Below are 13,220 nucleotides of genomic sequence, written 5' to 3' on the forward strand. Positions count from 1 at the left end.
CCACCAAGCTGCATTCAATAAGACTTCTTAAGATATAGTTCACATATTTCTAATGTTAAGATTGCATATTAGACAGTTTACAGGACTTTTTAACATTGTTTTGTGTCCCTTTAAAAAGTGAGTAAAAAAGATGAGTGTTAAGAAAGAAGATATTTTGGGGTGCCTGGGTGGCACAGCGGTTAAGCATCTGCCTTCGGCTCAGGGCGTGGTCCCGGCGTTATGGGATTGAGCCCCACATCAGGCTCCTCTGCTATGAGTCTGCTTCTTCCTCTCCCACTCCCCTTGCTTGTGTTCCCTCTCTCGCTGGCTGTCTCTATCTCTGTCGAATAAATAAATAAAATCTTTAAAAAAAAAAAAAGAAAGAAGATACTCTATGTGTCATAATATTTGTAAATAATATTTGTTTTGGGAAATAGTATTTGTATTGGGCTATTGATAATATTGATAATAGCCCAATACAACCTCTCTTTTTCATTTATCTGGCTCCTTTCTCTCTGTCCTATATCCTCTTTCCATTGTCTGTTTTTTGACCCATGCTCTGCTGATCAGAAGAGTGTTCTAAAATTTAACTTTTTGTTAAGAAGGCTAATTTTCAGTTTTGGATCTGAGCTAAAAATAGTTTCCAAATTGCCCTGAAATTATGACTGTCAGGATATTTCTAATGTAATATTTGTAAGCATGCTTCTGGTCTAGCAATGCTAACTAAAGGTTTAACTGCATAATCCGTTTGGACTCAACGTCTAAAAGACAACTGTGGTCTGTTGGCATAATCTAAAAAAGAAGACACAATGTCCAATTAGTGGTGAAAATGTTAGCAAAATTTCTTCACTGATTAAAAGTGAGTACTGTAAGTACTATGTTTGAAAACTTGTTTTGGTTAATAAATTCTGATTCCATTATTAATAAAGATCATATCTGTAGTAAATGAGTTGAGTTCAACTAGGAAATCTACAAAGCTAAATAGACCCTGTTTATCTTCTATATTTTTTTGCAACTTGCAAATGGAAATGTTTGCATATTTTACATATTTCGACATTTTACAATTCTAAAGTGGAATATTAAAAAAGAATCTGCAGCACAGAATTGGGCAACTGTGTTTGACAGTATCTAATCCTGCCTGTTCTGGGAGTTACTGAACTCCTGGCTAACTGTGGAGGAAGCAGACAGCTGCTTCTGTTGTTTCTCTTTCCACAGCACAGCAATGAATTTAAACATGAAGGTGGCATTTGAATACTAAGGCATATACATTCTTCTCCTGGCTAAAAGTGAAGTACTAGCAAATATATAATGTTGTCAGATTCAATCAATTTTAATTTAATTAACATATCATTATTCAAAATGGGAAGTACTTGTTTTCAAAGATAGAGTTAAATCTTCCCTAACAAATAATTTTTAATCAAATTTAGGCTAAAACAATTTCTATTTCTACACAAAAACCTGGAATTGTAAGGGTTACATTTGCTATTTGTTTTAGACAATTTTTAAAACAAACATTGACAAAATATTTTGGTGTCATAAATTCTGCTGAATTTCCAAATTTACCCAGAAGTTCTAAAAGTAAAGTTCTAAAAATGTATCAATTGCTCAAATGAAGAATAAAATTACCTGGGGAAATCTCAAAATGGGAATCTAGAGAGGCTAATTTCATTATGAGGAGTTTCTTATTCATCAATTTTAGACAGATTCTTAGCAAGAAAAAAATGCAACAGAATGCAGTTTACAAAAATTCATTTTTAATACTGTTTTGGTAAATAAAATTTTGGAAAGTTATCTCCTTCTTAAATATCTACAGGTGGCATTAAATATAAGCTATTTATAATGAAACATGGGATCTCTTTTTTTTGTACTGGTATAGTGATACCCATGTAATAATTTAGTCTGCTTTTCTATATTTCTAAGGATATTTGCCAGTGATTCCAAATTATGAAGAAGAAAAATTCAGACAGAACCCACAAGGGATCCCAACCAAAAGAAAAATATAATTTTCATTTGACAGAGTTCTCTCTGTACAAGATGAGAAATTACAATTATTTTTTTACCTGAGTTAACCAATGTTTTTCATTTGGGTTTCTGATATGAGTTCTTGTATTAAGCAAAACTAAACAGCAGACCAGAAAAGCCTTCAAAAATCAATGTCTAATTCATGCTGTTGTGAGAGAGCTCATGCCTGCTAGAGTGAGCCTCTATGAATGACCCTGGACTGTTCTTTTTTTTTTCTTTTTTTAAGTTTTATTTATTTATTTGAGAGAGAGAGAGAGAGAGAACAAAAGCAGGGGGAGTGGTGGGCAGAGGGAGAAGCAGGCTCCCTGCTGAGCAAGGAGCCTGATGTGGGACTCGATCCCAGGACTCCAGGATCATGACCAGAGCAGAAGGCAAACATATAACCGACTGAGCTACTCAGGTGGAGACACTTAACTGCTTGAGCCACCAGACACTTAATGGACTGACCCTGGACTGTTCTGTTCCTCTTTGCAATAAACTCTATTTATACTTTCCATCTTGTAGAACTTCATGATTGGATGTACTTGGGCTTTTTCAACATTTGCGATTAGACTGTGCACAGCTAGCCCCACATTCATGAATAATTAGCCAATGTTATTCTAGCTTTCTAGTAGAGTGACTTGAGGTTGACTAGTTTGTTTATTTAATAATTTGTTTTTTATTTATTTGTACCCTGCTTTCTTACATAAAAAGGTTGTAAGGTGACTTGTAAAGATGCATACAATACACATACATAAAGATGTGTGTAAAGATGCATACAAGATAAAATATATTAAAAAGGAGAATGGTGACAAAAGGGGACAGGTGGAGGCAAAAACAGGAAAACAGTTTGGAGCCAGGAGTATAGTATGGAAAAATAAATCCAGAAAATAGTTTAATTTAGTACAGGTGAGTCACAATTATGGTTCTAGGTTTATTTAATAAGCAGTTTAGGAAAGGAAGAGGGTAAATTACAGAATTTCCAGGAGCAAAACAAACAAATGGGACAGCTGTGGCTAATTTGAACATCTACTATAAAGGCAACGTGCTTCGGAGGCAGCAATCTGGGTTCAAATTCTGCTTTGTCATTCACCAGTGAGGTAACTTTGGACATGTCAGTTTACCTACCTGTGCCTCTGATTCTTCATCTATCGAGTAGAAATAATAGCAATGAAACTATTAGTGAGTTGCTCTGAGAAGGAAATGAGTTAATCTACAACAAGTGCTTTCCACAGTGACTGACCTATAACACTTACTCAATACATAATGAATGGGATGAATTACAACAAAAAATAATTTTCAAATCCAAAAACATGGGAATATCATTATAAAAAGGATTTATCAGTATTTGTAAGACTACATTCAAAAGTGATCTTTAAGGATTATAAAGCAAAAGTATTGGACCATGAGGTAAAAAACCTAGTTCTTTTCCTGTTGCTTCTAGCATCTGATTGACAATGAATCATTTGTTTAATATCTCAGAGTTTTAGTTTTCTCATCCCCAAATATCAACTGCACAATCTCAGGATTTGTTCCAGCTCTAGAATTATCTTGTTCAGACAAAGCTTTTTTTGTTGCTGTTGTTGGAGATAGTTTAACAGGGATAATATTGATTAAAATCAAGCTAAAAGAAAGAAAATGAAGCTCACTCTCAACATATTATTGAGATAGGGAACTTGAAGTTCAGTGTTCACACAAGCAGCAACCTGCTGGAAACCAAGGGAAGGAAACGAAGAAAATTATAGCACAAGCCCAACTGGAGACACTGGCCTCACTTATGACAAACTTATCCATCATTTCAGCTGGTATTGTTATTTTCCTATTTAGAGCAAGCTCGTCTAGGATTATTATAAGACTCTACACAAGTTTTATTCATGACTAACTGTCAGAGCAAAGTAGATCCAGTACAACGATGTGACTCAAATATGAAAGACTTAGCTTATGATGTTAGGAAGGCAAGGATTATTTAGCTTCTTCAGAACTGCTTGGGGCTTCTTAAATACAGTTGACAAGAGGGTACCAAAACATGTTTCTAGGGGCACCTGGGTGGCACAGCGGTTAAGCGTCTGCCTTCGGCTCAGGGCGTGATCCCGGCGTTATGGGATCGAGCCCCACGTCAGGCTCCTCCGCTATGAGCCTGCTTCTACCTCTCCCACTCCCCCTGCTTGTGTTCCCTCTCTCACTGGCTGTCTCTATCTCTGTCAAATAAATAAATAAAATCTTAAAAAAAAAAAACATGTTTCTGATGATATTATATTTTTGGGGCTTGTTGTAACAGTCATTTGCAGAAGGAAAATATTCATTGATATCTAACAAAACATACATCCATATAGAAGATCCTAAATTTTACATATTCACCGAGTACTTCATTGCATTAGCATTCCCATCATGTGTTTTAGCCTAATGAAAACGATTTGAGGTTATCATCAAACTATTTTTTAAAGATTTATTTATTTATTTTAGAGACAGAGAGAGCGAGCATGAGCAGAGGGAGGGGCAAAGGCAGAGAGAGAGATAATCCTCAAGCAGACCACCCCCATGAGCACAGAGCCTGAGACGGTGTTCAGTCCCAGGACGCTGAGATCCTGACCTGAGCTGAAATCAAGAGTTAGATGCTCACGCAACTGAGCCACCCAGGCGCTCCATCATCTAACTATTTTTTAAATATTCTTTAGCCAGAACATTTCAAATCATCTCCTCTTTCTCATTACCTCCTTTCAATGGTTTAATCAGTACCCTGTCACATTGAACAGAATGAAGGCAGGTTTGGCTTGTTTCTTCCAGGAGACCTCTTGTGGGATTGAAAGCCAGATGCCTGCAATGGGATTGTTGTGCTTGGCCATTGATGGATGTGGCAGACTCAGGAAAAATGAATGGAGACCAAGTCAACAAGGAGTTGCCAACTAACCCTGACCGTCTACAGAGTAGATGCACAAGTCCACCTGCCAGGGCATTAGCAGCAAATGTATAGGAGATGCCCAGTGATAAGATACAATGACAGGCATCCACCTGCTTAAACGTAGATTGAAGGATCCCTCCTCAACACCAATGAGGATGCAGGAGTTACCCAAATCCAGATATCATCTTAGAAAGTAGAGGAGGAGGAAAACAATTGGAGAGGGAGCTTGATTTTTAATTGACTAAATATTTATCCAAAAAGAGACCATATAATTTGGAAGAATCCAAAACATTTTTCTGTAGAAAACTTTAGCAACATGTTCATTTTCAACCTGCCACAAGTTATTTTTTAAATTATATCCAGTATATACTTATTATTAAACTAGAGAGAAGTACTATTCCAATTTCAAGGAGTATAAAGGCATTATTGTCAATGAGTCCAGTGAGACGATAGTTACAGTGTCATACTATCTTGTCTTAGTCAGCTCGAGCTGACATATAAAATACCATAGACTATATGGCTTAAACAACAGAAATTTATTTTCTCACAGTTGAGGAGGCTGGGAAGTCCAGATTCAGGGTTCCAGTGTAATCTATCTCTGGTAACGACCCTCTTCCTGGCCTGTAGATAGCCACTTTCTTGCTAAGTCCTTACAAGATGCAGAGAAAGAGAGACAGCAAGTTCCTTGGTGCATCTTTTTACAAGGGCACTAATCCCATCATAAAGGCCCCACCCTCACAGCCCCATCTAAACCTAATTATCCCCCAAAGGTCCTATCTTCAAAAATCATCACATCAGGGATTCGGTCCTCAACATATAAATTTGGAGAGGACATAATTCAGTCAAAGCATAGCCTAACCAAAAAGATACCAAAATTGCTGCATTTCTGTATTGTCAGTAAAAATAAGGAAGGAAGGAGACTAATCATTTACAAAGGAAGATTAAAAGCAGCTACGTATTAGATTATCCTGAAGTATAGACACACAATTACTTCAGTCTGTCTGCTATGTGAATCCCCATGTGAAGTTTGACAAGGGACCGCTGAAGTCAGCCAGTGTACAAGAACCAGTTCTGCTCACCCAAGTTAAAGCCCACAGCCTCTTTAAGCCATCTCAGGAGCATGCTGTGACCCAATTTATAAAGTACAGCATTAGTTCCAGCAGTATCAAAATGATGCTTGGCCAGTCTCCAGATTCTCAAAGAAGATATAGAGGAGTTTTAACAGTGCCATTTTAGGAACTTTGTCCTGTGTCTTGAATAGACAAGGAAAAACACGTTGGAAAGCAATCAAGAACTCCTGTGAGTCATACTGCACTATCATTTTATATAATTTTTTTCTTACTTGTTGACATGATATTTGTGGAATACCAGGCATGGTTTTTATATAACATCTATTTAAAAAGAAATTATCCTAGGGGTAGCCTAGTCAAATGATGACAGTTACTTTGCAGAGTCACTGTCATATAGTGGAAAAATCACTCAGCTAAGAATCTGTATTCTAGAGTCTAATCCCTCAGCTGTCACTAAATACCTGTGTGACAATGATCAGTCACTTAATCTCTAGTTTTGCCACCTGTTAAATGGAGGCCATAGTAACCCCTTTACTTTCTTCTCTACTTGTCTTATGTAAATACTCAATAAGATAATGTCAGGCAAAACAACAACAACAACAACAACAACAACAACAACAACAGCAACAACAACAACTTTAAAGCCAGGAGATAGTATATAGGTGCAAAGCATCTTGTTTTCTTTTATTTTTTTCTCTCTCTCCTTCTCTTCTTATTATGCCACCTTGAAATGCTCTGATTGCTCTCAAACTAGGACAAGGATGAGTAAAATACAAATAAAAGTTAGAAAAAGAATGTGGATATGTGAAAGCCTAGCTGCGTATGTATTAAATGGTTTGAGGTACTGTAGTTTTACTGTTTTAAGATTTGCTAGAATGAATGTGTAACTCCTAGAGACTCTATCTTGTATCTCTGCCCTCTAAAATGCCAGACTATTTCATGAAGGGCACTCCATCCTGGTTAGTAATATTTCTGTCTGAACTATTTTGCAATCTCCAGTGGGCCTCTTTTCACAAATAAGAAAACCCAATTCTAGAGTGGATGCCTTAGATATCTTGAAATTAGCATGCTTAAAACTTAAAGTTTGTTTTGTCCCTAGCTCTCTCTTCCTCCAGTGGCTGCAGCTTTAATCGTTAGAGCATGAGCAAATCCACTATCCCTTATCCCAAAACCTCTTGACCAGACATGCTTTATAATTCAGTTTATTTTAGATTTATAGGCAGGTAATACTGCATAAATTGTGTAATGTTGTAACATTCTACCCCCTTCACCTCAAGAAGTCAATGCAGCACCTCTCAGCCAAGTACACTAGTATTTTGGCAGTAAAGCAAATGAGTATTCACAAGTACGATAAATAAAGACTGGAAAAGGTCTCACATCAGTTCAGGTTAGTATTTGCAGCCAAGTTCAAGTCGGGCCAGATGTTGCAGCCAACTACGTTTGAGAAGCTTTGGTTTTCAGGGTTGTTTGGCTTTTAGAACTACAGATAAGAGAATATATAGATCTGTAGAAGGAAAGACCCGAGGCTCCCTTTTTACACTCAGCCTTAAATCCAGAAAAATTGCCAACTTTTCCAAGGTGGAAAAAACAGATCAACTCTCAGTTTCCATAACTGCTTCTCAAGTCTGTGTTTGATGTTAATTTGTTGTTAATGTCAAGATTGGTCATGGATTTCTTAAATATACTTTTATTTAATTTGGAAAGGACCTTAGAAATCACATGATATACCCTTTTATTTTCTTAATAATAAACTTGGCTCAGAGAATTCTCATGAAACTTTGTGCATGGTGAATCAAAGCATAAATGTTGGAGTCCATTAGATGGATCTGTCTTCAAATCCTTCCTCTGCTTCTTGCTGGTAGTATAAAATGGAATAAGTACTCCATTTTCTTAGCCTCAGTGTTCTCATCTGTAATGTAAGGGTTATAATACCTCCATCACAGGCTTTCACATTTGTTACTGAATGTTTATTGAGTGCCTGCTTAGCAGGCACTGGCCTAGGCAGTGGGACTACATCAGGATTATTTTAGCATTAAGTGTGACAGTATGTAAAAAACTTAGCACAGTGGCTGAAACCTTATAGATAGTAATTACTATGATCAGTTATTTTTATCATCCAATGGTAGAGTCATTGAAAAAAATCTCAGCACTCCAGGATCACAATTCATTTATTCTTTAAGAAAAATGGGGAGTAGGGTGCCTGGGTGGCTCAGTCTGTTCAGCTTCCAACTCTTAATTTCGGCTCAGGTCATGATCTCCGGGCTGTGAGATCAAGCCCTGTGTCAGGCTCTGCACTGAGCGTGGAGTCCGGTTGAGATTCTCTCTGTCCTTCTCCTCTGCCCTTCCCCCCACTCACACTCTCTAAATAAATAAATAAAATCTTGAAAAAAAGAAAAAAGAAAAATGGGGGGAGATGGATATAGACGTGGACATTGTGGTTTGTTCCTGTCCAAATTCCTAGGGGTAATATTGGATTTGGAATATTACAATATTTGTGTTTCAATATTAGTGATTTCCTGGTTCATGTTAGAGATTACTCAGCTTTATGGTGCCATTAAAACATCCCATTCTTGGGAAATGTCTTTCTAAAGGGGTAGAATCTCAGACATTGCCTATGTTCTGGCTACGCATGTTTATTGGTTTGTCAGGGATCATTCTTTTATTTCTTAGGTACTTGAAATACAATTTTATAGCTAAATGGTAACATAGCTATTTCTAATAATAACCAATGTTCCACTATTTTTATTATTGCCATGATGCAATCGCATTTTCTTAAGAAAAGAAAAGAACATAATGCAAACATTTTGAGCTAATGAAAAAGGTTGTTAGAATACCACTGCCAATATTCATAGCCAGCAGCTTACATGTTTTGTTGAGTTAAGTGCTATCTGAAGATGACTCGGCAAGATATGATTGTTGTTTTGTATGAAATTGAATGCTTGTTCCTTATTTTTTTTGCCTCTTAATGAATTTTATAATTGTTAAACTTTTCTGGGCAAGTCTGTTACTTTAGCTTTCAGTTTAATTTTAAAGAAAGCATGAGGGACCAAAAATATTTTTTACCCCAGAAGATATAGTGTATGCACTTTGCTTTTCACTGGAACTTTTCTGTAATTGAATGCTAGTTGCGGAGTTTTTGAAGTATGTGGGAGCAAACTGGCCGTCATCTTAGAAATGTTGCCTGCTTTCACTCAAATCATAGAAATGACTAAACTGGAAGCATTTCATTCCAATATAGAATAATGATATATTTAACATTTTGGATGGAGAGAATGAAATACCTGTGAGTCATAGGATTCTGGCTCATTACGGTGAAACAGCGCTCAACAAATTGATTTGAATGTGTGCTTGTGTGTGTATGTGTGTGTGTGTTTAGTAAAAAAAAAGATGTAAACCAGTTAATGTTTTAAAAATTATTCAGATTCCTACTAAGGACATACATTATAATATGACTGATACATAAGTTCCATTCAGTTTATTGAGTCATATTTATAGAAGCTCCACTTTTTATATATTTTTAGGATTTTAAAATTTTTGAGGCATTTTGGTGGGATGGAAAAGACACAAGTATTTTGAAGGGAGTGAATCCTTTTTATTTTCAAAATCCTGTAACAAGGTGTTTGTTCTAAGATGAGTTTTGTTTTAGAATTGGGCAAATGACATATTTTCCAGGGAATTTTCCAGCTATTTCTGAAGATTGTAGAAATTATCACACCAGGTTTCCAAAATTTTGACAGCACAGGTTTGAAAGATGGAAGGTTATAAAAACAGTTTGCAAAGGGGCTTTCAGTGCAGAATGGTAAACTGGAAAAAAATAAAATAAAATGTAAACAAAAATGCTTTTCCTTGGCCTTGTCTTTGAAAAACAACATTCTGCATTGACATGATAAAACACTGGGAACTAGAAGTTCTACAGGCAGAAGGAATAGCAGCAGCTGACTATAGTACTCACTCCTCTGGCCCTCTACATGAGTTTGCAAACAGCATAATTTTAATTATGGCTACCAATTCCATGTTGCTTAATGTAAAGGGAGTCTAGACAGGGAAATGTGGTCTAAGTCAAACAAAGCAAGTGAAAACCTCAGAAAACCACTGAGATGATTATTTTTTAAGGAACATATATAATTCCTAAAAATAAGTTTGATAAATATTAATATTTAAAAAAGACTATAAGCTTCTCATTGCAATTTCCCAAATTGAACATATGCCTTACCTTTTATGATATAAAAAATGTCATAAAAATTTGGAGTGTAATATCAATTCCTTGTTTTCCAGTTTCATAATGGCGGTACTGGGGGTGGAAAGGGAAGGTAGATAGGTGATATAAACCTAACTTTTTCATACTAAACAGTATTGTTTATTCATCCAGATAAAATTCACCAAGTGATTTTTTTTTATTTGTATCACAATTTTTTACTTTTTCTTCTTGGTGACTTAGAATACTTTGAGTATGAAAAATTGAGCTATCTTAGGATTACTCTCCAATTTAGATATTATTATATTTAATATAGTTGCATAAAGCTGTATAAATAGCTCTTTAGTTATTCTTGAAAGCCAAGAAAAGTTTGAACTAGAAAAAAATGTCAACACTGTTATACTCACATATTGTAGTCTCTGAGAATACAATTTATGCTTATATGAGACTACCTCAATGTACAATTTCATTTTGTCAAACAGACCCACAAACTATTCTGTTGATGTATATTTATTTTTCATTTTTGGTATTGTAAACTCATATCAGACACACTTAAAAACAACATAACAGAAAAAATTGTTTTCCCCTTTTTAAAGAATAACTTAGAACATTAACAGGGTTCACTGGGAAGCCAGAGTGAACCCCACCCATTAATAATACAAACATCCCAAGGTGCATAACTACCAGCACACCCAGGATATTACAAATGACAAAAGCAAAAATATTATTTTCTAAAGATGTAAAAGGAAAGTAGGTCTGAGAGAAGGAGGGCAGAATCATCTTTCATGCCTGCTTGGCGGTACTTAGCAGGCCAAAGAAAAATAGAACAATCTGTCTCCAGTGCTCAGAAACCTTCACAAAGACCTAGTTAGAACCTAGGTGACAGCACTGAAGGCAAGTAACAGATTAAGAAACAGAAATATAACGGCCATTTTTGCTGCAGTATTTTATTTTCCCTTGAGAAGTTACACCAATGGATTGAAGAGAATGGTGCTCCACTTTTCATATAGTCTAAGAGACTGGTCTTAAAGTTAGGAAGTTAGTCGAGGCAGCCACTTGACAATTATTAATGCCACTGAAAACAGAAGTGTAATCAAAAGTCCTGAAATTTTTTAAAAATATCATTGTACTTGGCTAAGAATGAGTTAATACACTTAAAGAGATAAAAATTACTTTCTAGGTGCTCACTACATATAAAAAGAAGACAAACATTAAGCAATGATTCAGAGGGAGCTTAGAAGTCTACACTACCTCCTTTTCCTGAGCCCTTGATATTGAGCACTACTGGAAAATGGTCAGCTGAGTTTTACTACCCTTTTACTCCTTGATGGTTGAAGAAGGCCTCCACTCTCTTAAAGAGCCCAACTATGAGATTCAGTCAAATGTTGTGCTTCTAAGGATGCTTCTTCTTCTTAAAAAGTAGAAATAATTTGTCTAAAATGTCAGCCAAAGATGTAATTTGATGTGGTGATAATTGCAGTAATAGTGATAGACTTGCCACCAAACTAAAGAAGATTGTAGAATAAAGACTAAGAAGATTGTTCTAGATGATTTCGATAAACAAAATTTTTGTATGTTGGCTATGGATATAGTTTGGAATAGAAGTTTTCAATTTTCGTGGAACATTAAAAGTACCTGAGAAGATTTTTAATACAAATACTAGGTCACATACGAGATTTTCTAAATATGGGAACCTGGAGGCTACATTTATTAAAAGTCCTCCAGGTGGTTGTGATACGCATTCTGCTTTGAGAGCAATCGGTCTATACTGAGAATCCTTATTCTACTTAATGCTAGATATGTATTTTTTTGTTCTTAACCTAATCAAAAGTGTAAAAACTGCCATTTATATGATAAGTCTTATATTTGACAAATATCTAATAGTTCTTCCAATCTTAAAGTTTTAGTTATATTTGTGTGTAGACCTGACTTGTTTAGGATTTCTTCCATTAATAGCTGATAAACATGTTTAAATTAAAAAAAAATAATAATAACTCCACCTTACAAGTAACCTATTAATTGTGAATAGAAACAAGTCATTTTTTTCCACTTAGAAAATATGAAAGAAATGATTATGTTTAGTGTGTTTCAAGGTTCAGGAAAGTATCACTAAGTTAAAAATGCACTTGTGAAAAAAGGGTATGCCTAGTATGGAATGATATTTATTAATGAAAGCTAGTCCATTCTTTGACCAGAGACCCATTTCATCACAAGATTTCAAGGGCTCTACTTGTCAGGCTTTTCTGTTACTCTAAGATCCCATTCCTACTGAATACTGAAGTCTACTCAGGCACCATCCCTCTCCACACTGAATCAGAACTTCAGCACATCCTTGCTTCCTTGATTGCTTCCAAACAGTCTTTACATAAGCAGATTTAGTTAAAATTTCTGGAAAAGAGAGGGCATTACAATACTGCACCACAAAATAAACAAACATGAATTTTAAAAGACCTGTTTCTATGCATGGGTGAATACTATATATGTATGTGTGCATAAAATATACTTTTTTTTCCTTTTTTCTTATTTTGGGATTATAACAATATATTCACAAGGTGATAGTTACCTTTAATTTTAAAATGAAGTGGAACAACACATATTAGGAACTATCTCTACCTTGAGTAGGGAAATAATAGCCTGACACAATTTTTTAAAAATATACCATTACTAAAACTTCCTGTCCTTCAGTTTTCTGGTCTGTAAAATAAGTGCAATGCTAGTACCTACCTTCTGGAGCTCCTGGACAATTAAAGGTCAAGCACTTAAAATAGTGTTTCACAAATATACTCAATAAGAATTAGTGATTATTACTCTCCATCTTTTATTTCAAACTCCATGATTATAAAGAATGTCCCAGAACCCACTAGCTCTACACTAACCATGAATTCATCTAAATCATTTACTTTGTTTTTCCTCACCAATTTGGATTTTAAATTATTTTCTAATATAAATTTGTCAACAGGGAGAGATTTCCTGAGAAGCAAATATAAGAACAGTCAATCCTCATTATTTTGGGACTCAATTAACTGTGAATCACCTACTCGTTAAAATTTATTTGTAACCCCCATACACAATGGTG

The sequence above is a fragment of the Ursus arctos genome, unplaced genomic scaffold, assembly GCF_023065955.2.
Source record: "Ursus arctos isolate Adak ecotype North America unplaced genomic scaffold, UrsArc2.0 scaffold_11, whole genome shotgun sequence".
Lineage (NCBI taxonomy): Eukaryota > Metazoa > Chordata > Mammalia > Carnivora > Ursidae > Ursus > Ursus arctos.